This window comes from Chrysochloris asiatica, unplaced genomic scaffold (genome assembly GCF_000296735.1).
Source record: "Chrysochloris asiatica unplaced genomic scaffold, ChrAsi1.0 scaffold00259, whole genome shotgun sequence".
NCBI lineage: Eukaryota > Metazoa > Chordata > Mammalia > Afrosoricida > Chrysochloridae > Chrysochloris > Chrysochloris asiatica.
In genome coordinates this window covers 3,790,851-3,813,430 of record NW_006408777.1, presented here as the reverse complement: position 1 = coordinate 3,813,430, position 22,580 = coordinate 3,790,851, and the positions used below count along the sequence as shown (strand labels likewise).

Here is a 22,580-nt window from a genome sequence, read left to right as displayed (position 1 = left end):
CAGATGGAGCGGCTGGGAATACTGGACTCAGGGAGGGAGAAAGGCTGTGTGCTGGTGGCTGGGGCATAGGCCTGTGTGGTGTACCCTTTGGTTATTTGACAATGCATGGAGGAGATGGTAATCATTGCAATGAAATGAAATACGATAGGATGAGTTCCCCCATGTAAACCTCCCAATAAAAACTTAAAAAAAAGAAAAGAAAAGAAGGAATCAAAAGTTCATCTAAAAGACAGGAAAAAGAGAAAACACCAAAGTGATGTCAGAAGAGACACTGAAACTTGTTCTGCAGCATACGATAGGAAAATATGATGATGTAAAAGAACGGAATAGAAGATTTCAAATGACAGCACAAGAATACAAATGTGCAAAGACCTAGAGTTTCAAAAAAAAAAAAAAAAGGAAGAACAAGATCCACATTACTCAAACTGAAAGAACTGAAGAAAAAAATTCAAGCATCAACTTGCAATAATCATGTAAAATATTGAATGATGCCTTCAATAGAAGGCAAAAGTCCAAGCTAAACTGAAGGCACTGGTGAAAAACAAGTGCCGGTCTAGAACCTTATGTATTTAGCTATGTTTCAATGAACTGATGCAGCCCTGGTAGCATTAATTAGTCTGTGCCAAGAAATTTGGGAGACCTGACCAACCAACTGGAAGAGATCTATATTTGTGCTCATTTCAAAGAAAGGCGACCCAATAAGATGCAAAAATTATTGAACAATATCATTAATATCACACAGAAGTAAAATTTTACTAAAGATAATTAAAAAGCAACAGTACTTTAGGAGGATGTTGCCATAAATTCAAGCTGGATTCAGAAGAGGACAAGGAATGAAGGATACTATTGCTGATGTCAGGTGGATTTTGACTGAAGGAAGCAAAGGCATTAGACTGTGCAGATCATAACAAGCTATAGATCACACTGGAAAGAATAAAAATTCCAGAACACTAATTTGTGCTCATGGGGAACCTGTACATGGATCTAGAGGCAGTTGTTTGAACAGACACTGAGTGACTTAAAATCAGGAAAGATATGTGTCAGACTGCTCTTTTCACCATACATTTCAGTATGCAGGCTGAGCAAATAATCCACAAAGCTGGACTATATGAAGAAGAGCACATGGCATCAGGATTGCAGGGAAGTTCATTAACAACCTGTGATATGCAGATGACACAATCTTGCTTCCTGGAAGTGAAGAGGATTTGAAGCATTTATGATAAAGATTTCCTTTTTCGGCTTCTTGCCTTCAAGGCCACCTGAGAAATTTCAAGATGTTACCATTGCTCCTTCTGATGTAGCTCAAGATGTAATTTTTTGGTCTCTTTCCTTTTTTGTCAGTCTCTCTCTCCTTTCCTCAAGCCTGTTCGGATGGTTCTCCAAGTGAGAAACAGTCTAGGGGTGGCCAGTGTCAGTTTTGAAGACCATCCAGTTTTAAGCAGTTCCTATTGACTCCTTCTTCAATTTTGGGCCCAGTGGTCTTTGCTGAGCAGATCTGTGCATATGTGTAGTAGAACCCTCCTGAGGTGGGGAGGGGGGCTGTCCACTTGCTCAGGTCCCCCTTCAGTCACCAGAGTGGCGGTGCACAGACACAGAGAGAAAATGAACAGGAAGAAAAAAATCACACCTTTATCTACAAGGATTGGCCAGACTCCTGCATTGGGAAGGCTTGCCTGATCCTTTACTCACTTCATCCCAGTCAAGATGGCCACTCTGAGACCTGCCAGCAGCCACAGATCAGAAAACACCACCTTTCTTGTTTTTGCTTCAAATCCCATTAGCAGTAAGCCTTCGATCCTTCTAAAAATTCCTTTATATGTAGTTCAGAGTTCTGGGATTGTCCCCTGAAACTACTTTGTCTGATATTCTGTGTTATTACTGCATGGTACCTCTCCCTAGTCTGCCATTAAGTCCCTAGCACTTGAGTTTAATGAATTTAAAATATTTTGCTTCCTACTAGCACGGCACATAACAACAACAGCTAGCTCTGTGATGAGGAGAACTGGTAGTGCAGTGGGTTAAGCATTGAGCTGCTAGCCAAAAGTTCAATGGTTGTAACCCACCAGCTGCTCCATGGTAGAACAATGAAGGAGTCTGCTTCCACAAAGATTTCTAGCCTTGGAAACCCTAAGAAGCAGTTCCAGTAGGGTGGCTATGAGTCAGGATTGACTTGATGGCAGTAGGTTGGTATGGTTGGAACTCTGTGATTGTACCATTTTACAATCCTACTAGCTGTGTATATAAGTTCCAATCTCTCCACCCCACAAAATCTTACCAACATTTGTTTTTATCCTTTTTTTTTTTTTTTTGGATCAGAGTCATTTTTGCAGAAGTGTCATTATAGTTTTATTTGCATCTCTCTTGGTATAGTATAGAACTGCGAACCACATGGTTGGCAGTTCAAATCCACCAGCTACTCATTGGAAACACTATACAGGATTGCTATGAGTCAGATCCAACTCAACGACACTTAACAACAACAATAATGACTAATGGAGTCCTGGTGTAGCACTGTTAGATAAACACTGGACCGCTAACCACAACATCAACAATTCAAACTCATCAGCCGGTCCCCTAAAACCATACACAGGTTCACTATGAATCCAAAACGATTCAATGGCACCTAACACCAACATGAATGACTAATGAGAAGTCCTGGTGTAGCGCTGTAGGTTAAACACTAGACTGCTACCTGCAAGATTGGCAGTTCAAATCCACCAGTTGCTCCTGGGAAATCCTATACAACGTCGCTATGCAACAGAAGTGACTTGGAAGCACTTAACAATAATGATAATGGCAGATGAAGAGCATAAACTACAAGTATAGATTGCAATTCAATGGAAAGAAAACAAAAATCTTCCCAACTTGACCAATAAGCAATATCATGATAAATGGAGAAAATATTGACATTATTAAGGATCTAATTTTACTTAGATCCATGATCAATGTTCATGGAAGCAGCAGTCAGTAAATCAAATGATACAATGCATTGGACAAATCTGCTGCAAAAGACCTCTTCAAAATGTTAAGGAGCAAAGATGTTGTTTTTAGGACTAAGGTGTACCTGATCAACACCATGGTAGTTTTAATTTCCTCATAATCAAGTAAAAGCTGGACAGTGAATAAGGAAGGCTGGAAAATAATTGATACATTTGTATTATGGTGTTAGCAAAGAATGTTGAAAATAACATGGTATTCAAGAAGAGTAAACAAATCTCTTCTGGAAAAAGTGCTTTCAGAATGTTCCTTAGAAGCAAGGATGGCGAGATTTCTGTTACTTACTATGGACATGTTATCAGGAGAGACCAGTCCCTGGAAATGTACATCATGCTTGGCAAAGCAGAGAGTCAGAGAAAAAGGAAAATTTCCAATAAGATGGATTGACATCATGACAGCAACACTGGTTTCAAATATAACAACAGTTGTGAGGATGGAATAGAACTGGGCAGGACTTTCTTTTGTTGTGCATAAGGTAGCTATGAGTCAGAGCTGACTCAATAACACCTAACAACAAAGGCTAATGAAGGATCCTTGGTGTCACAGCAGGTTCAGGATAGAGCTGCTAAACAAAAGGCCAGCAGTATGAAACCAGCATCCACTCCATAAAGACTTAAAACTTCAGAAAATCTATGGGAAAGCCTCTGTCATATAGGGTTACTATGAGTTGGAATCTACTCGAGGGCCATGCATTTGGTTTTGATTTGAATAACTAATGATTGAGAGCATTTTTTATATATATTTGTTGGCCATCTGAATGTCCTCCTTGGTGAAGTATCTTTTCATGTCCTTTACCCATTTTTTCATTGGATTGTATAGTGCCAAAGATTTTTTCCTAGTCTGTAGGTTCTCTTTTCATTTTTGTGAAAAAGTCTTTTTTTGAGCCTAAGTGTTCAATTTTTAATAAGTCTCAGTTATTTAAATAATCTATTTTTTGTGTACTTTCACTTATGTTAAATATAATATTTATGCTTGAAATTAGATCCCCTAGTTTTCATCCTAAATCATCTTACAGGAATTTTATAGTTGTAGCTTTAATATTTTGATTTTTGATATATTTTGAGTTCATTTTTGTACATGGTATGTGTGATAGTTAAGGTTATGTATCAGTTTGGATGGGTCAGGATTCTCAGTGGCTTTACAGTTAAGATATAGTCATTTTCTATGCTGTGATCTAATATAATGTAATCACATCCATGATGAAATCTATTATAAACAACCAACCAGTTAGAAGTGAGTTTCTGTTTCCTTCAGTAGTATGGTCTGCTTCCAATATATGTGGACTCTGGCAAAGCTTGCTTGCTTTTTCTGAGTCTGAATTTTGCATATGGCTCATCAGTTGACTTCAGATTCTTTAGACTTGACCTAGCATCCTGCCATATTGCCTGCTGATCCTGGGAGTTGTCAGCAGCCTGTCATCTTACCTGCCAACCTTGGATTCATTCGACTCTACAGCATGTTGTCTGAAATGTTTCACAAATTTTACTCTATATATGCACCGATTGGCATCGCAGCAGGTAGCAGAGGTTCAAGGGGTTTCAGTGCATGTGCAGTTGACCTGCTGGAACTGTCTGGGTGTGACATTGCAGCTGGACAGTCATTGGATGTTATCACCAGGATCTCCTGTTTATCATTTAGCAAAGGTACATTGTTTCACTTGCAGGTTTGTCTATACAGGATCTCAGACTCCTATTGGGAATTCCATAAATTTGCCTTCCTGTGATCCTTGCCTGGGAATGGTGCTAGCTTTGTCTCAAGATGGTCATGCAGTGCCAAGTTGGCAGGATACCTACAATCTGTAAATCTTGTCATTCTCTACCTTTTTCCAACTTTTCTTCACATTAAATGTTCAGTGTTCCCATTATTAAGTGTTCATCTTCTGTTTGCTGCTCTTGGTCCCAAGATTGTCATTTATATCTGTTTCACTTGGTTTCTTTTATCTTTGTTGTAGGGGGATATCATGATGTGTTTGACTAAGCCACCATCTTGGATCATCTTCCCCAGAAAATATGACTTCAGTAGGAAATATGCAAAGGCTAGGGTGGGATATATATTGGTGAATAAAACAGCATGGTCCCTTCTCTCAGAAAGCACATAATCTATAGAGGAGAGATTTAATAATTAGATCAACCAACAAATATGTAATTACAGAATTGTGATTTCTTTTAAGAAGGAAAATGAGTTCCATGACAAAGAACTCAGGATGAACATGGAAGAGCCTACCAGGAGGGGAGGGTGAAGAACTCTGCTCTGAGGAGTGTGTATAAGCCAGATCTAATGGATAAGGAGTCTGTTCTTAACAAGAGGAAGAGAATCCCAGAGCCAGGGTGGCCCTGGAGCAAGACAACTCTTGGCATCTTGAGGGAATGGGAGGCCAGTTTGACAGAACTAAGTGAGCTGGGGAAAGCTCTACATGAGGTCAGAAATGCAGGCAGTCTTTCTATAGGAGAGGTTACTGGGAAACCTTAGGAGGATTTTAGACAGAGACATGATCACTGTGGTTTTTAAAGACTGCACTGGAGGTTACAGGGATAACAGATTCTAGGATCAAACAGATTAGAAAAAAGGCATAGCGCTAATTATGACCAAGAAAGATGCAATTGTCATCCAGGCTTAGACTAGAATGGGGTGAGGGACAGCAAGTAAGGGCTGTGCAGATAAGGCCCTCTTCATGACCAGGAGGGAGGAAATGCAGGAGACTGTGTCTGAAATTCTCCATCTCTCTGACTTTACCCTCTGTGCACCAAACCCACTATGTCTGACTGAGTTCTGGGTGTGGGGCTCCAGAAGGAAAAAGAACCCAATGCCATCCTGGGTAGAAATAAAGGTGGAACAGAGAGAAATGGCCTGTGGAAGTCTAAGCCTCCAACCAGGAGCTCCACAATTACGCTTTAAGATATCATGCCTGGTTATTGTGGCTTTTCTCTTAGATGCCCAAGGATTTTATTTATTTATTTATTTATTTATTTATTTATTTATTTATTTATTTATTTATTCCTTCCTTTTATTGTGTGATAGTTTTCATGGGAGAACATTAGCTTTACACTCATTCTATCATACATTGTTTCATTGCCATAGTTGCATTTTATTTTTAGTGAGTAATTTTCATTTGGAAAGAAATAAAAAATCATTTAACCAAATGTAATTTCTTATGAAGAATTCTGGGAAGGGCAGAAAGGTATTGTTGCTCATACTCTTTCCTACAGTGCTTTGCAGTTTACTTTCCCACCCTCCCCTCTTGACAGCCAGCTCCTGAGGCTGTACAGATCTTTGCATCCACTTTATCCACCACCTACTTATCAGTTTGATACTGTGTTTGCATGTTGCTGTGATGGTGGAAGCTATGCCAATATTTCCAATACCAGCGGGGTCACCTACAGTGGACAGGCTTTTGTTGTTGTTATTAAGTGCCATTGAGTCAGTTCCGGCTCATAACAACCCTGCATAGGGTTTCCAAGGAGCAGTTGGTAGGTTTGAACTGCTGATCTTGTGGTTCACAGTCCAATGCTGATCCACAGTGCCATACCAAAACCAGCTTTAGAGGAACTTTAAAAGTAAGACTGACTAGGATGAAAGTCCTGGCAATCTATTAATCTATTTCAGAAAAGTAGCTAATGAAAGCCTTATGGATCACAATGTAACACTGTCTGACTCACTTTCTTTTATCAGAAGAGATCAATTACTGGGGGGGGGGGGTGTGGGAGTGACATAATGTTTGGTAAAGTGCCAGCAAAGGTGAAGGAGACCCTCAATGAGGTGTATTGGCACAAGAGTCACAATGATTTGACCTGAATATACTATGCATATATCATGAAGGGATGCAGGACCAGACAACATTTCATTCTTTTGTATGTAAGGTTACCACCACTCAACTGACTCAATGGCAGCTCTCTATAGCCACTTTATAGTGAAGGAAGTTGAGACTCAGAGGGTTAAATGACTTGCCCAAGGCCATACAACCAAAAAAGTCAGTGGAACAAAAGTGATTATTGAATTTGAGGAAGGAAAAGGCAAAATAAAGACAAATAGAAAGGAAAAGAAGCATGCGACCCCTGCATCAGCCAAGATGACCAGCAGAGAAAGGTGAACCAGGACTCCCTGAGGCCTGTCCCTGTGATAACAGGGACCCAGACAGACATATTGTTAGGTTCTTAAAGGAGTTTCCAATGAAATGCTTGTCTCTTTAAAACACCCATTTGTGTATCCTTGACGTAAAAACTCCTGTTTCAAAGTTTGGGATACCTGAAACCCAAATGACATCTACAAGAAGGTTTACATAAATCTAAATAGGAACTGTAGTGTGCTATACAAGTAGCACAGTGTTTTTAAGAGTGACACTACATGGGGGTTACTATCACTTTTATGTCAAATATTTGTTCTCATCCATCTTAAACTTTATAAGGGAAAGTCATGGCTGGCTACATACAACATCAACTTTGTTGGAATTGGGCAAAATATTTATTGACAAACAGTAATGTGTTCACAAGAAACAAATGCTCCTTGCCTTTCTGGTGGAGGCAACATCACCATTTGCAAGTATTGGCATATAAGCATGGTGTTTCAGCAAAAATAATCTGTTTTAGAATCTACACTGTGAAAAATCAAACATTTTTCTTTTGAAAATCGACCCAGTGAGTTCACTTGCATCTGTTTATTTCCCTCTAATTTAACCCCACTTTTTCATTTTGCTAGTAGCTTAAGATTCTTTATTTTACAATTTTTCACATCATTCTTTAAAAAATAGAGGAAGTAAGTCCTGTACATGATGTTTTAATGAACCCATTCATGTGTTTATTGACCAAATTTATTGTGTCAGTTTCCTTTCACTCTAATGGTGCACAAGTATAGTGGATGTATTTGTAATGAGAGGACCATCTTTATTTCAGCTGCAGAGAAGGAAACTGTATGAAAACAGTGATTCATAAGCAATGAGGAAGCAATGTAACTCCTTTTCTTCTTGCCTTAGAAAATGTTAAAAAATTCCTGTCAACATTATTGAAAGACTCCAGGATCCCATACCTGACATACGACAGCAGGCATTTATGGCTTATCCATGAGGGCTTTGCTTCTAGAAGTAATGACATTTCAGGCATTCATCAACTGGCTGGATGTGACATGCCTACACTAAGAAGTCTGACCCTATTTGAACTGGAAAGCAGACACTAGACAATTTAAAGAACTAAAGTCTAGAGTCCTTCGCCAAGAAATATTGCATTATGAAATGTTATTGAATTTAGCAGTATAGAACATCTGTTTCCCAGTGCACACAGTAAAATGGATCCTTGTCCTGATAGCTCAAGACAAGGGTTCTGCTGTTTCTACACTGCCACGCCTCATTCTTCTCATGTGGATTTTATTTCTCATGGTGATGTTTTACTTCTATGGGAAAAAGTAGTTACCCAGAAATTGCATAAATCCAATCATAAAACAATGACTATAGACTGAAGGATTACTCAGGGCATAGCCAATTCTTTGGGAAACTGAAAATCATCCCAAAAGGGAACAGAATGGCCTAAAATGTCCCCTGACTTCAAAATCTGAACTCACATCAAGCATGCTGTCCTTTCCCACACAAAAAATCAAATAGCTCAGAATATCTTTATGAAATCTTACTTCTTCCACATGGAACCTAGGAGAGGAGTCAAGGGAACACAAGAATAAATGAGTTTGGCCAAAGAGATCAAAAGTAGGCTACAATTGGTCAAGACCTGAATATATTAGCTGCTAGAATTGCCTCATCTGAATAGACTAATCTGAATGGTTCCTCTGAAAAACAATGACTCTTCTACTGTTGCACATGTACACACAGTGTTATATATAATATATCTAATATGCCATTATTAAGTGCTGTTGAGTTGTTTATGACTCATATGGTCCTGTATAGAGTTTCCAAGGAGAAGCTGGTGGGTTTGAACTGCCGACCTTATAGTTAGCAGTCCAGCATTTATCCTATATAGCCACACCAGGAATCCTTAGTATAGTTGTTGTTGTTGTTGTTAGGTGCCATCAAGTCAGTTCCAACTCATGGCTGGCTACATACAACATGTACTACATAATGAAACACTGACTGGTCCTGTGTCATTCTTACAATGTTGCTATGCTTGAGCCCATTGATGCTACCACTGTGTCAATTCATCTCTTTAGAGGTCTTTCTTTTTTTCACTAATCCTCCACTTTACCAAGCATGATGTCCTTCTACAGGGATTGGTCCTTCCTGATACTATATATGTCTGAAGTATGAGAGATGAAGTCTGGCCATCAGGAACATTCTGGTTGTACTTCTTCCAACACAGATTTGTTTGTTCTTCTGGCAGTCTGTAGTACCTTTTTTTTAAAATTTTTATTCGCCATTTAGATTTATTTGTAAGAAAAAAATCAAAGGAGAAAAATATCATCGTTTAAAATTCAAGGGAACACATTTCTTTCTACTAACACATACATTAACATATAACATTAACAAGTAAAGGATTTGTTTTGTGTATTTCTTTGATTCCTTTAAAATTTGCTTTAGGAGTTTTTCTTTTGGCTTCAAAGTGGTATTGCTCTGCATTCTTTGATGCAAAACCACTTAGAAACCATAAGGGAAGAAATCTTACAGAACAACAAAAAGCTTAAATGTTCCATTTTATGAAATTTGAAGACACAGGTAGTTTTATCAATTCAGACTTTATATCACATGCACATACAATTCATAAGACAAACTTGGGCTAGTGATTGGTTACATTTAAAAAGGTAATACTGTCACACTATACATCCCATCAATGCCTATAGAGAACACAGGGAGTCTTCAGAAACAGTGATAATCTAAATGTTTATCATATTTGTCAACTATGAGTGTGTCCTAATCTCAGTTTCAGAAGATGAAATCAATAGAAAAAAATCGAACAACTATTTAGAGTACAACTCAAGCGTAATTTGATAATGATCAGCCTTTAAATATGCCAAAATCAATTTTGTGCTATTACTACTGCTTGAGCTCTGGTAGCGTAGTGGTTACGAATTGGGCTGTGAACCTTAAGGCCAGCAGTTCGAAACTACCAGCTGCTCCGCGGGAGAAAGATGAGGCGTTCTGCTCTCGTAAAGATTTACAGCCTCGGAAACCCTGTACAGGGTCGCTATGGGTCGGATCCGACTCGATGGCACTTAACAACAACAACAACAACAACTTTTTATTAATACAGAAAATTAACCAAACTCCTCAAATTAATAAACTGATCCTTTTGATCTTACCAAGCACCTTTGTATTTCACCCCTTACTTTTTGTCTGTAGTTTACTGAAAGCTTCTTTTTGTATATAATAATCTCAAGGGAAAAATCTTCACCTGCAAATATAAGGTAGAATTTTTTTCACAGCTATAAACTATAGCATTTATTTTTCCAGATATCAGTGGAGAACAGAAAGTAAGTACAACATTGTTAATTCCAGATCCTAAGAGAACTGTCCCATGAGCCTGTTGTCACAGCTATTCCATCATCAGTTACTCCTAAACAGCTGACACAATTCGTCATGACCAGCAAGGATGCCTGCACGATCTCCTTTTAGTGTATCCCAAACATTACAATTATAGTCATCATAACCAGCTAACAGGAGGCATCCACTTTTTGAGAAGGCTACAGAAGTGATTCCACACATGATACTGTCATGAGAATACATTAATAACTCTTGATCTGCATGAAGGTCAAAGAGCCAGCAAGTGGCATCATCAGAGCCAGTGGCAAAGGCATATCCACTGGGAAAAAAACTGACAGTATTAATATCTGACACATGTCCAGTGAAAGACTGTCTACACATTCCATCTTGAATATCCCACAGTTTGGAAGAAGCATCACAAGCACCAGAAACAAAGGCCCTTATGTCAGGACTTAGAGACTCATCACATCTCCAGAATGCCCAGTGAATGTGGTGATCTGCTGAGCAGTTTCAATGTCCCATAAAGCACGACTCATATCTCCTGAACTTGTTACAGTTTGGTTGTCATCTAAAAAGCGGCAGCAGGACAAGTAACCAGTATGACCTGGCAACTCTCAGCTCACTCTCATATTTCCCTCTCTGGTTTTAAAGTTGTATATATAGAAAATGTTGCCCAATCTTCCACAAGTAATCCCCAGAGGGTGCATAAGCACAAGTCATCACCCAGAAAGATCTCAGACGGATTGTATGCATCTTACTTGTTGTATAGCTATCCCAAATAATTAATTTTCCATCTTGGGAAGAACTAACTAGTAGCCTTGAATTATATCCCCAATGCATTGCATAAATTTTAGCTAGGTGACCCCTCAATGTACATCTTGTTCACATTTGTATCTGACCCAAAGGGTCCATATTTGATCTGATCTGAGCAAGTGCTACATCATTACATGCTTTCCTGGCATCCTGGATCTGATTTCTCAGTTGTTCTGCTTCCTGTCTCAATTGTTCCAGTTCACTCATCCTTGAATTTGCTTACCTCAAGAATTAACAAGCAAAAGCAAGCTTATGTTGGATTGGGCTGTTTGGGTCCGCAGGGCGCTCACCAGCCTCTAGTGAGTGGAGCTGGTATGTAGAGCACTCAGTCTGTAGTACTTTTAATATTCTTCTGCAACATCATAACTCAAACACATCAATTCTTCTTTGGTCTTCCTTATTCATCATCCAACTTTCATAAGTATATGAGGCTATTGAAAATACCATCACCTGAATCAGACACACCTTTGCCCTCAAACTGACACATATTTAGTCTTCAAATGAGCACATATTGTTAGTGTGCCTTAAAAAAAAAAAAAGAATACTTCTCTTTCTTATTCCCTCCAGGCCACTGAGGACAACTATATTGACAAGAAATACTCTTTCACTAGTAATGTCTCCATTTGAGGGCATCTGAAGATGTCTTCATTTTGAGGGCAAAATGAAGATGCAGAGGGCTATTGTCATCTGTTGAGGTTACCTTCAATATATCCACAAGAGCAATTGCTTCAAGAAGCACCACAAGAACATGTCTGTGTACCTGTCCCCTGCTTCAGGAACAGCCAGATTCAGGACATTGTCAAGGTGGTCAAGTGCCAACCCTTGAGCAAGACTGTGGACTACAAAGTGCTCAAGGTCACCAATGCTGTCCACACCAAGAAGCAGTTCTGGAAGTTTTGAGCCCACCTGTGCCCCAAGTGGAATAAAGTTATTTTTGCCTTTTTTTTTTTAAACAAAGGATACTTTTTGTGCAATGGGGAAAAAAATGAGGTCAGGCTAATACCAAATTTTAACAAAGCTCAAGTGACGATCTTCTCAAATTACTGAAGCTTTGCAACAAGTTTACAGGAATGTTTCCCCACATGGAACAACCATTTTTAGATGGATCAAACATTTCAAGAAGGTGGGGAAGACCTCAAAGATGAGCCAAAAGAGGAAGTTCATCCAAGAAGAAACTGTAGCTAAAGTTCATAAACTGATGGAAGAAGATTGTAGAGTTCCCACTGATGTGAGTTACTGAAGTTGGGATCTCACAGGATTTGGCATTTGCAATTTTCAAAGACCATCTTGGCCTTGGGAAGCTGTCAACTGGCTGGGTGCAAAAATGTTGAGTGAAGCTCAACTAGCTCAAAGAGTTAATTTTTCTATCTTTTAAGTGACACTGAAGCTAAGGAAGATGATTTTATGGACTGAATTGTAACCTGGGACAAGTTCTGGATTTACCAATACGATCCAGAGAGCACAGTACAATCAAACTGGCCTCTGAGAGGATGTGCAGGTCTAGAAAATTTAAGGCAAAGAGGTTAGTTAGCTCAGAAGGTTGTGGCAGTTCTTTTTTTGGCATTCCACAGGTGCAATCTTTTTTTGTTGTTGTTGATTAAATTTGACTTTTATTCATTACTTGTATGAAAATTTCAGCAAGATTCATTTGATATTAGCAATGATATTCCTTATTTCACACCCTGTGAATGTGGCTTGAATTTCTGGCAGTTCTCTGGAGATGTTGTGCTGTAACCATTTTTGAAATATCTTCAGCAAGATTTTACTTGTGCATTATATATATATAATTTTTTTAATGTTTTTTTTTTTTGTGGATTGAGTGAAAGTTTCCAGGACAGGTCATCAGTTTTACATTCAACAAATCACACACCTTGTTTCAATTACAATGTTTATAATTCCCTCTATGTACCATCAGTTAACAGTATTTCTCTCTATTCACTTTAGCTCTTTTTTTTTTTAAACACTCAGGCATATATAATAATTTACACCACCAAAGGGTACATTCTACAAGTCTGCCTCCTGCCTGCCATCTCTTAAACCCTCTCTTTCCATGAATCTAGATTCTTCCATTGCTCCCTCTCTCCATGTCCCCATCTCTGGTGTTTCTGCTTCTCTGGATAAGGTCTCGCATTCTGTTTGTGCTCTTCTCTCTTGATGGTCCTAGGGTCCTTTGTTTCTGGACTGTAAAATTAATTATTCCCCCCCCCCATTTTTTTGTTACAAAACTTCCATCTTTATAAATGTGACAGTCACAATTAGTCATGATACCAATAACTCACTATTAAATCATAAGAATCTTATCCCCATCACTTTTAACCAGACCTATCTAGACAAGATGAAAACTTTTCAGTGGGGACTCTTTCTTACCCCACACATTATTAAACTGAACTTCCCCTTGAAATCTTGTAAGCCAGTCACTTTGTGACTTTATCACCTCCTCATTTTAGGTAGCCAATGTCTAAGTTGCCTGTCCTTATCTACCTTGTGTACAGAGGGGATAGCTTTGATACTTGATGTGAAGACTTATTCCCTCTCTGTTGATATTTAGAGTTACTACCTCCATGAGTATAGATCAAGTTCATTAAATTGTAGCATTTTACCCTCATGTCCTTTATCAAAAATTGTTTTGTTCTTTTTTTTTTCTTTTTTTAAATCTTCCTCTAGTTGAGTTCTGATTATCAAGCCTTCGAGGCTAGGTCAAATGGGTACTATATGCACTTTGGGTGTTCTTGTGCAACTCCTCTCACTTCATATCAGCTGGATGCTTTACTCTCAGCTTTAGTGCTCTGTGGCTATGTCCTTGTCCATAGTTTCAGGTGTCCCCAGGTCTCACCACACTTTGGAACAACCAGTCCTTCCTCTTTTCTATCTCATCTCCATGTCAACAGGAGTCTGTGGAATGTAGCTGTACTCAGCCCATTTCTTCATTGCTGCCTTTCCTCTTCTTCCACTCACCAGTAGACCAACATGGGCACCGGCAAACTTACATGCCTGCTCATGTATTCCCTTTGAGTTTCAGTCTGAAGGAACTTGATTGCTTGCCTTGATGGCTTCCTGGTGAACAACTTGCTTAGTCTTGTAGTAGCCAATCATACTGCCATTTTTGTTTTGGGTTTTTCCTGATGATCTTTCTTTGAAGATGTATCTTCTGTTGCTCTAGCTGTTCTAGGCTGGTCTGCTTGTCCTTTTTAGTGGTAATGTCCCATCTCAGAAGGTTCTGGATGGGGCTCAGGATTCCACCTAATGTCCTACACACTACAAAGGCTCCGCAAGAGGCCTATTTCACTGGGCATGTTCCAGAACACCTTTCAGGTATTCCAATCAGTTGTAGGCTGAAGATGGGCTTACAAGCTTTCTGTAATCATGTTTCTCAACATTCCTTTCTATCCAACTCAACTTTCCATTTTACAATAGTAGGCAAGGGAATCCAATATACTTAAGACAGTTGAGCATTTTAGTATTATTTCCCCTCTTCAAACTATGCCTTGATTCCTGTATCACAGAGCCATGTTGTTCCAAGGTTAGCATGCATCACTATTTACCTCTGTCCCATTTAGCCCATGCAAACCTGTCTCAGTGTACCCCTATCTACCTTGTTCTTCCACCCTCCCCTTTCTTGTGTACTGCCCTCTCCAACACCCAAACTATGATGTGTCTACCCCTACCCTGTGCTCTACCATTGCCTCCCTCTACCTCCCACAAACCCCACCACTCCAACCCTATGGTAACCAACAAAGAATTGTTGTTTGTTTTTTGTTTTTTTTTCATTTTAGTATGGGTAGCTTTTCTTAAGTTTTTACATAATGGTCTTATGCAATATTTCTCCTTTTGTTACTGACTTATTTCACTCAGCATAATGTCCTCAAGGTTTATTTATCCATGTTATGTGGTGGCTTGCAGCTTCCTTGTTATTCTTCAAGGTAGCATAATATTCCATTATGTGTATGTACCAAAGTTTGTTTATCCATTCTTCCATTGATAGGCACTTAGGGTGTCTCCATCTTTTTGCTATTGTAAATAGTGCTGCTATGAACATTGGTGTGCATATATCTACTTGTGTTATGGTTCATATTTCTTGTGGCTATATACCAAGAAGAGGAATTGCTAGATCATATGGTATTTCTATTTCCAACTTTCTGAGGAAATGTCAGACTGTTTTCCAGAGTAGTTGAACTTTTTGCATTCCCATTAGCAATGTAGGAGGGCCAAGTCTTTCCACATCCTTGCTAGCATTTATTGTCCGCTATATTTTTTAACTTTGCTGTTATTGCTTGTGTCATAGGGGCAATCTTGATAAATTTTCTTGAATGATACAGGATCATCACAAGGACTTATTAAAAAGATGTTTAACTGCTCTGAAAGGGACATTCGGTATCTGAAAGGGTGCTGAATGGAGTAGGAGAAATATGAAACAAAACTCAAAATCATTTTAAAACAAAAACACCAGGCTCACTGGTCAGAAAGAGAATGGAAGAGCCTGAGACTATGGCCCTTGATCACCTTTCAGGTCTGGAAAGGAATTCATCCTCATTGCCCAGTTTTGAGCCAAGCAATAGATAGGCATATAGGGACGACAACAACACTCATAAGATATGCTCACCACAGGGTGGTTAATCACTCAAAATTAAAAGGGCAACAATTTCTTAAGGACAGAGTTGAGATGGAATGGGAAGGTGGGTGGAATGGAAATAAGAACCACAGGGAGGAAGTGAGATAACTTGCTGCATGGAGGGAATTGCAATCATTGAGAAGAAACAAAGTGTATGATTTGCTGATTGCAAAACTGATGATGTTGTCTGTAAACCTTCATGCAATTCACAATAGAAACTTTAAAAAAATGTTTTAAGAAAATGGAAAAACCAAGAAAGTTTCACCAAGAAATGTTTGTTTGTTTTTTCTATCACAATGCACTTTCTCCTTCTTCAAGGGTAGCAAGAGCTATCCTGTAAGAATTTTGTTAAGAAAACTTACCACATTCACCCTACAGTCTAATTTTTCTCCTTCAAATTTCTTTTTGTTTTAAAACTCAAAGAATAGTTAAAAGCAACATGATTTGTTTTGATGTGTTGTAAATCTAAGAGCTCAAAATTCTTTGGAGAGGGTTGTTGTTGTTGTTAAGTGCCATTGAGTCAATTCTGGCCCATAGTATCCCTGTATAGGGTTCCCAAGGAGTGGCTGGTAACCTTGAACTGTCGACCTTGTGGCTCAAATGACTTTGAAGACCAATGCATTAACCCGCAGTGCCACAGATGGAAACACCACCTTCAGAAGTATATAGACTTAGATAGAGGATATGTCAAGAAACAAGAGCTTCACATTTTGATTTTTTTTTTTAGTAAAGGTTTCTATGAATTTTTGACTTACCTTCATATACAAGAGGGCTTCAAAATGTTCATGGAAAAATGGAATTAAAAGATAATAATAATAATAATAACTTTTTTGAGGCACCCTCATTTTTATACACATAAGACATCTGTTATGTGCAAGAAGCTATGCTTATACTCACACCAGCAATAACAGAGAAGTTAAAAAACAAAAACAATAAACAGAACAATAAAAGCTGGGGAGAATTTAGAGAGACCGGGACTCTCCTACATTGCTGGTAGAAATGTAAAATGGTTTAGCCACTTTGGAAAACGGTATGGTGCTGCCTCAGAAAGTTGGAAATAGAAATATCTTATGATTCAGTAATTCATCTACTTGGTATATATCCACAAGAAATATGAGCCAGAACATAAGCAGAGATACGTACACCAATTTTATCGTTGCACTATTCACAATAGCAAAGAGATGAAGACAACTTAAGTGCCCATATCAATGGAAGAATGGATAAACAAACTTTGGTACATACACACCATGGATAAACAAACTTTGGTACATACACACCAAGGTACATACTACCTTGAAGAATAGCAATGAAGCTGCAAACTACCACATACCACATACCGTGGATGAAGCTTGAGGACATTATGCTGAGTGGAATTAGTCACAAAAGGACAAATATTGTATAAAACCATTATTGTAAAAGCTTAAGAAAATGTATCCATACTAAGCGAAAAAAAATTTTTGTTGTTGTTGGATACCAGAGGTGGGAGGGAGTAGCGAGTAGAACACAGGTTAGGGGATAGTCACATCATAGCTAGGGTTTTGGGGAGGACAATTTACAAGGAAAGGGAAGGCAATACAAAAAAAGGGGGAGGGGAGTGGGAAAACAAGATAGATAGGGAAATGCTTAGGTAGGTTTCCATGGGCTAAATGGGTCACAGGTAAATAGTGATGTATGCTCAACCTTGGAACAACAGGACTCTGGGATACAGGGATCTGTTGCAGACCGTGTGTAGACTATACAGGCCGCAGGCTCTGAGGAACAAATGAGGCCACTGGCAGTCATGGCAAATTGTTTTTAATCTTAGTGTTCGGTTATGTTTATAATTAAATGCAGACATGAGCCTTTATTATCCACAGAGAAATGTTAGAACCTCCTAAAGCAGAGACTAAAGGTTTCAAGGGAAAAGCTTTTCTCCAAAGGATTAACTAAAATTAGGTTGGCTACTTCCTGGTCTTTTGTCCTACAAAGAACCCATCCTCCCTAATCCCTTTTCCAGGTGCTGCAGCCCATTCACCTGGGTGTCTGGCATCCTCCTGAAAACCTGGCTCAGGAAGCTAAAACAGCGGGACTCCACCCAAGCCTTTTGTGCTTCCCTTTCACCTTCAACTGAGCTCAGGGGCTATAGATATGTTAATTGGGCCTGAGAAACCAAGTTGTGGGCCTGGGATTCAAACCAGCAACGTAAGATGTAAAGTTACCTGAATGTCTGGAAAATTACTGATGTTAGCTATATCCTGTTTTAGTCCCTCCCAGCTTGATGTGAAGCTGCTCCCCTAAATAAAACCGGGACGCAGGCCATCCCAGGTGTGCATTACAAGTTGGAGGGCATGCAGTAAATATTGCAAGGCAGTGAGTTGGTGCCTGCAGAGGCCACGATGCCTGTAGTCCCAATTCTGCCCACCAGTGATGCATCCACCCTGGTTTCGGGGTGCCTCATTGTCCCCCTCCTTCTGTCTGTCTGTGTATTCTTTTGCTATCTCTATCGCTGCTGGATCTCCCCTCCTCATGAACCAAACACTCGTGAACAACACAACTATGTCGAGGTCAGTCCCCGGCAGGGATCAAGGCATAGCCTGAATGGGTAAAAGAGGGGAAATAATGTTAAGATACTTGACTGTCTTGTGGATATTGGTGTCACTTGCCTCCTATTGTAAAATAGACACTTGTGTGGGATAGAAAGGAATATCAGGAGACATGATTACAGAAAGCTTGCAAGCCCATCTTCAGCCTATAACTGATTGGAATACCTAAAAAGGGTGCTTGAACTTGCCCAGAAAAATAGGCTTCTTGCGGAGACTTTGTAGTGTATAGAACCTTAGGTGGAAAACTGAGCCCAATCCAGAACCTTCTGAGGATATGCATATCCTCAAGAACCCACTTGAAAGGATATGCAGACTAGGCTGGAAGCACAGAAGGTACTTCTTGGAAGCAAGACCAGCAGGTCAAATCCAAAACAAAAATGGCAGTCTGATTGGCTACTACAAGAACAAGCAAGTTGTTTGCCTAGGAGCCATCAAGACAAGCAATCAAGTCCATTCAGGACAAACTCCCTCTTTAAGACTGAAACTCAAAGAGAACACATGAACAGACATGTAAGCTTGCTGGTGACTACACTGTTCTACTTGTGAGTGGAAATGGAGGAAAGGCTGCAATGAAGATATGGGCTGAGTTTGACCAAGTTCCATAGACTCCTGTCTACCTGGAGAGGAGAGATAGGAGAGGTTGATCTGAAATGTAGTGAGACTTGGAGAATCCTGAGTCCATGGACAAGGACATATCCATGGAGAGCTAGAGTTGAGAGTGAAGCGTTCAGCTGATATGAAGGGAGGGGAGATGCACAAGAGTGCCCAAACTTGCAAATGATACCCATTTGACCTAGTTTTGATGGTTTGATGATCAGAACGCAAGTAGAGGAAGATAAAGAAATTTGATAAAGGAAACAAGTGTAAATGGCTACAATTTGATGAACTTGACCTATACTTATGGATGTAGTAGCTAAAAATACCAACCCAGGAGGGAAGGAGTTTTCACATCAAGGATCAAACATATCCCCTCTGTACACGGGGTTGATAGGGATGGGCAACTTAATCATTGGTTACCTAAAATGCGGGAGCTATAAAGGCATGAAGTAGCTGGTTTACAAGTTTTCAAGAGGGAGTTTAGTTTCAAAGTATGCAGGGAAAGGTAGAATCCCCACTGAATTATCCTCTTGTCTAGATATGTCTGGTGAAAGGAGATGGGGATAGGATTAATTGATTCAGTAGTGAATAATTGTTATCATACCTAATTGTGATAGTCACAACTGTAAAGGTAGAAGATGTTTAACAAAAAGGTAGGAGTAGTAAATTTTACATTCTAGGAACAGAGGACATAGGACCACCAAGAGAGAAGAGCATGAGCTGAATGTGGGACCCTAACCAGAGAAGGGGCGACACCAGAGATGAAGGCAGAGGTGATAGAATGGAGAGATTGAGCAGCTGAGGACTCTGGACTCATGGACAGAGAAAGGCTGTATGCTGGCAGCCATGAGACTGGCTTCTAGAATGTGTTCCTTGGTTGTTTAAACAATTATATACCCATGGGGGAAAAAAAGTGATGCTTTTGGAGGAATCCCACAGAGATGTGGTAGTACAGTAAATTCTTCGTCTAAGTTCGGAGGCTTGAGTTTTAGTCACAGTTATTTCACTTAAACAGTAACTGGGAAGCATCTAGGGTGGATATTTTGCACACTTTTTAATAGTCCACAGACTTAACAAACATATTTACCTTTTTAAGACTGAAATTTAAATAAAACCATAAGCAATTTCTATTGCAATTAAAGCTCTTAAGATAATTTTATGAAATAACATTGATTTGTTGTTAGGTGCCCTCGAGTTCTGACTCAGAGATCCTATGTACAAAAGAATGAAAAGCTGCCTAGTCCTGTGCCATCCTCACAATTGTGCTTATTTATGAGCTCATTTTTACTGCCACTGTGTCAATCCATCTTGTTGGAGGTCTTCTTCTTTTCCAAAACATGATGTCCTTCTCCTTCTTCCTCCTGATAACATGTCCAAAGTACGTGAGATAAAGTCTTGCCGTCTTAGCTCTAAGGAACCTCCTGGTTATTCTTCTTTCAAGACATTTGTTTTGTTCTTCTGGCAGCTCAGGGCTTACCAGCTACAAAATGGTGAAATTAATTGTTATTTATGTAATAGTAATATTAATTCATTGTTATTTAATGAATGCATTTTCCTTAGTAGCCAACATCTTTTAACAGCTCTCTGAAGTAGTAGAAAGGCTGATAATCTTTATATGACTTCTAAGGACCTTATGCAGCTTTAAAATTTTATAAATCTCTGATGTGATAATGATATTTTTGTATAAAACTTTAACATTTTATAAAAAATGTTTTCATGTTGTATTTGTTGTTAAGTGCCGTCAAATCAATGCTGACTTGTAGCAATGCTATATTGGATTTCTGAGGAGAAGCTGGTGGGTTTGAACCAATGACCTTATGGTTATCAGTTATACCAGGACTCCAAATGTTTTCATGTTGCTGTTGTTAAGTGCCATCAAGTTAGTTCCAACTCATAGCAGTCCTATAAGGTATAGGGTTTCTGAGGAGTGGCAAGTGAGTTTGAACTACTGACGTTGCAGTTTAAACCAACCTTGTGGTCCAGTGTTTATCCTATAGAACCACACAGGTTTTCATAGAGTGTGTTTACTCACAGAGGCTGCCTGCAGCAATTCTACCAAGAGGAACATAGTCAACATCAGTGAGAGGATACTTTCTTCTCTCTGACACAGGACACAAGATATTTGCCCTTACTATATAGAGTGGACACACAATAATAAGCTGCTTAGCTTCCTTCTTTTGAACATCACCCTTTCCCCTTTTTGTAATAATCCTGTATACTTCAGGATTCCATCTCTGCTCTTCTACCAAACTGAGCATATGACCCAGGTTTGGAAACTAGGAGGATAGTCACTTCCTGACCACAGTAAAATGTTCAGAGATGGGCAAAAACTCAGCTTTCAAAGTTCTTCCTTGTAATTTTGCTCTCCCAGAAATACCAAGAAAGATGTTCTCTTTCCCTGAGATCATGACCTCCTTGTTAATAGTTGCTGTCAAAGTCAACTAAAATTAGAAGTAACCAATAAAATAATGAAATAGTACATCAGAAGCAATTTTTGATCTCTAACATGCTTAATCAGCACAGTTCTCCAAATCCCCCTCCTCCTTCCCTGAAAGAAGAATATGATGGCTTCGATTCCAGGTACTAGATCAAGCTCTTTATTCTGAATCAAGATCTTGGACAAAATTTACATGAAGTTTATCACCAGTAATCTTTAAAAATATATATTATGTGGCACTGTATTAGGATAAGCTCTGGATTGTTAACCACAAATTGATGGTTCAAGTCCACCAGTCACTCCTTGGAAACCCTAATCAGTGTCACTGTGAGTTGGAGCCAACTTAACAGTACTTAGCAACAACAATATGTAAATGTATACGTGTATGTGTATATTTGTATGTGTATATGAGATATATATGTGTGTGTGTGTGTATGTGTACACTCAGAGTCCTGGTATGGTGCTGTAGGTTAATGCGCTGGACTGAAAGGTCAGTTTGAACCCAAAGATTGGTGGTTTTAGCTCATCAATCACTCTTTAGCAACCCTATACAGGGTCTCTATGAGTTAGAATTGACTTGACGTCACTTAACAATAACAAGGTATATACTCACATACTTCCATGACCAGTTGCCATCAAGCTGATTTTAAGTGAATGCTACCCATTTGTATCCGAACCTAACTGTGCTCCACAGGGTTTTCAATGGCTGGTTTTTAGAATCAGATCACCAAGTCTGTCTTCTAAGATGCCTTTGGGTAGACATGGACCTTTCAATGAACAGCTGAGCACATTAACCATTTGCACCACCCAGAGACTTTCTTTCTGTCTCTCTCAAACAGGCTAATCAGCAGCCAGTAGTTACTTCAAGATAATATGCTTCTGTGTGTTTATATATGAGAGTACATCAAAAGTATTCTTACAAAATCATGCACTTTTATTAAACAAAAATATCAAAATATGAGGCTATTGTTTTTTTTTGACATGTCCTCCATCTTAAGTATGTACATTTCTGAAATGTATATTCTTATACAGTATTTCCATATTTCTAACCCTTCCCCAAAGAATTTTTTTTCATCTTTTATTGTGAATTATATATTTTACATGAGAGAACTTTAGTTTTACATTCATTCCATC

General features: G+C 39.0%; 1 protein-coding gene and 1 pseudogene across 1 annotated transcript in view; both read right to left on the bottom strand.

The window, feature by feature from the left end:
* Positions 1–22,580, bottom strand: part of CLVS1 (clavesin 1) — a 256,850-nt gene that overhangs the window by 6,576 nt on the left and 227,694 nt on the right. The window lies entirely within an intron of this gene.
* On the bottom strand, positions 10,414–11,428 carry LOC102825184 (annotated as a pseudogene).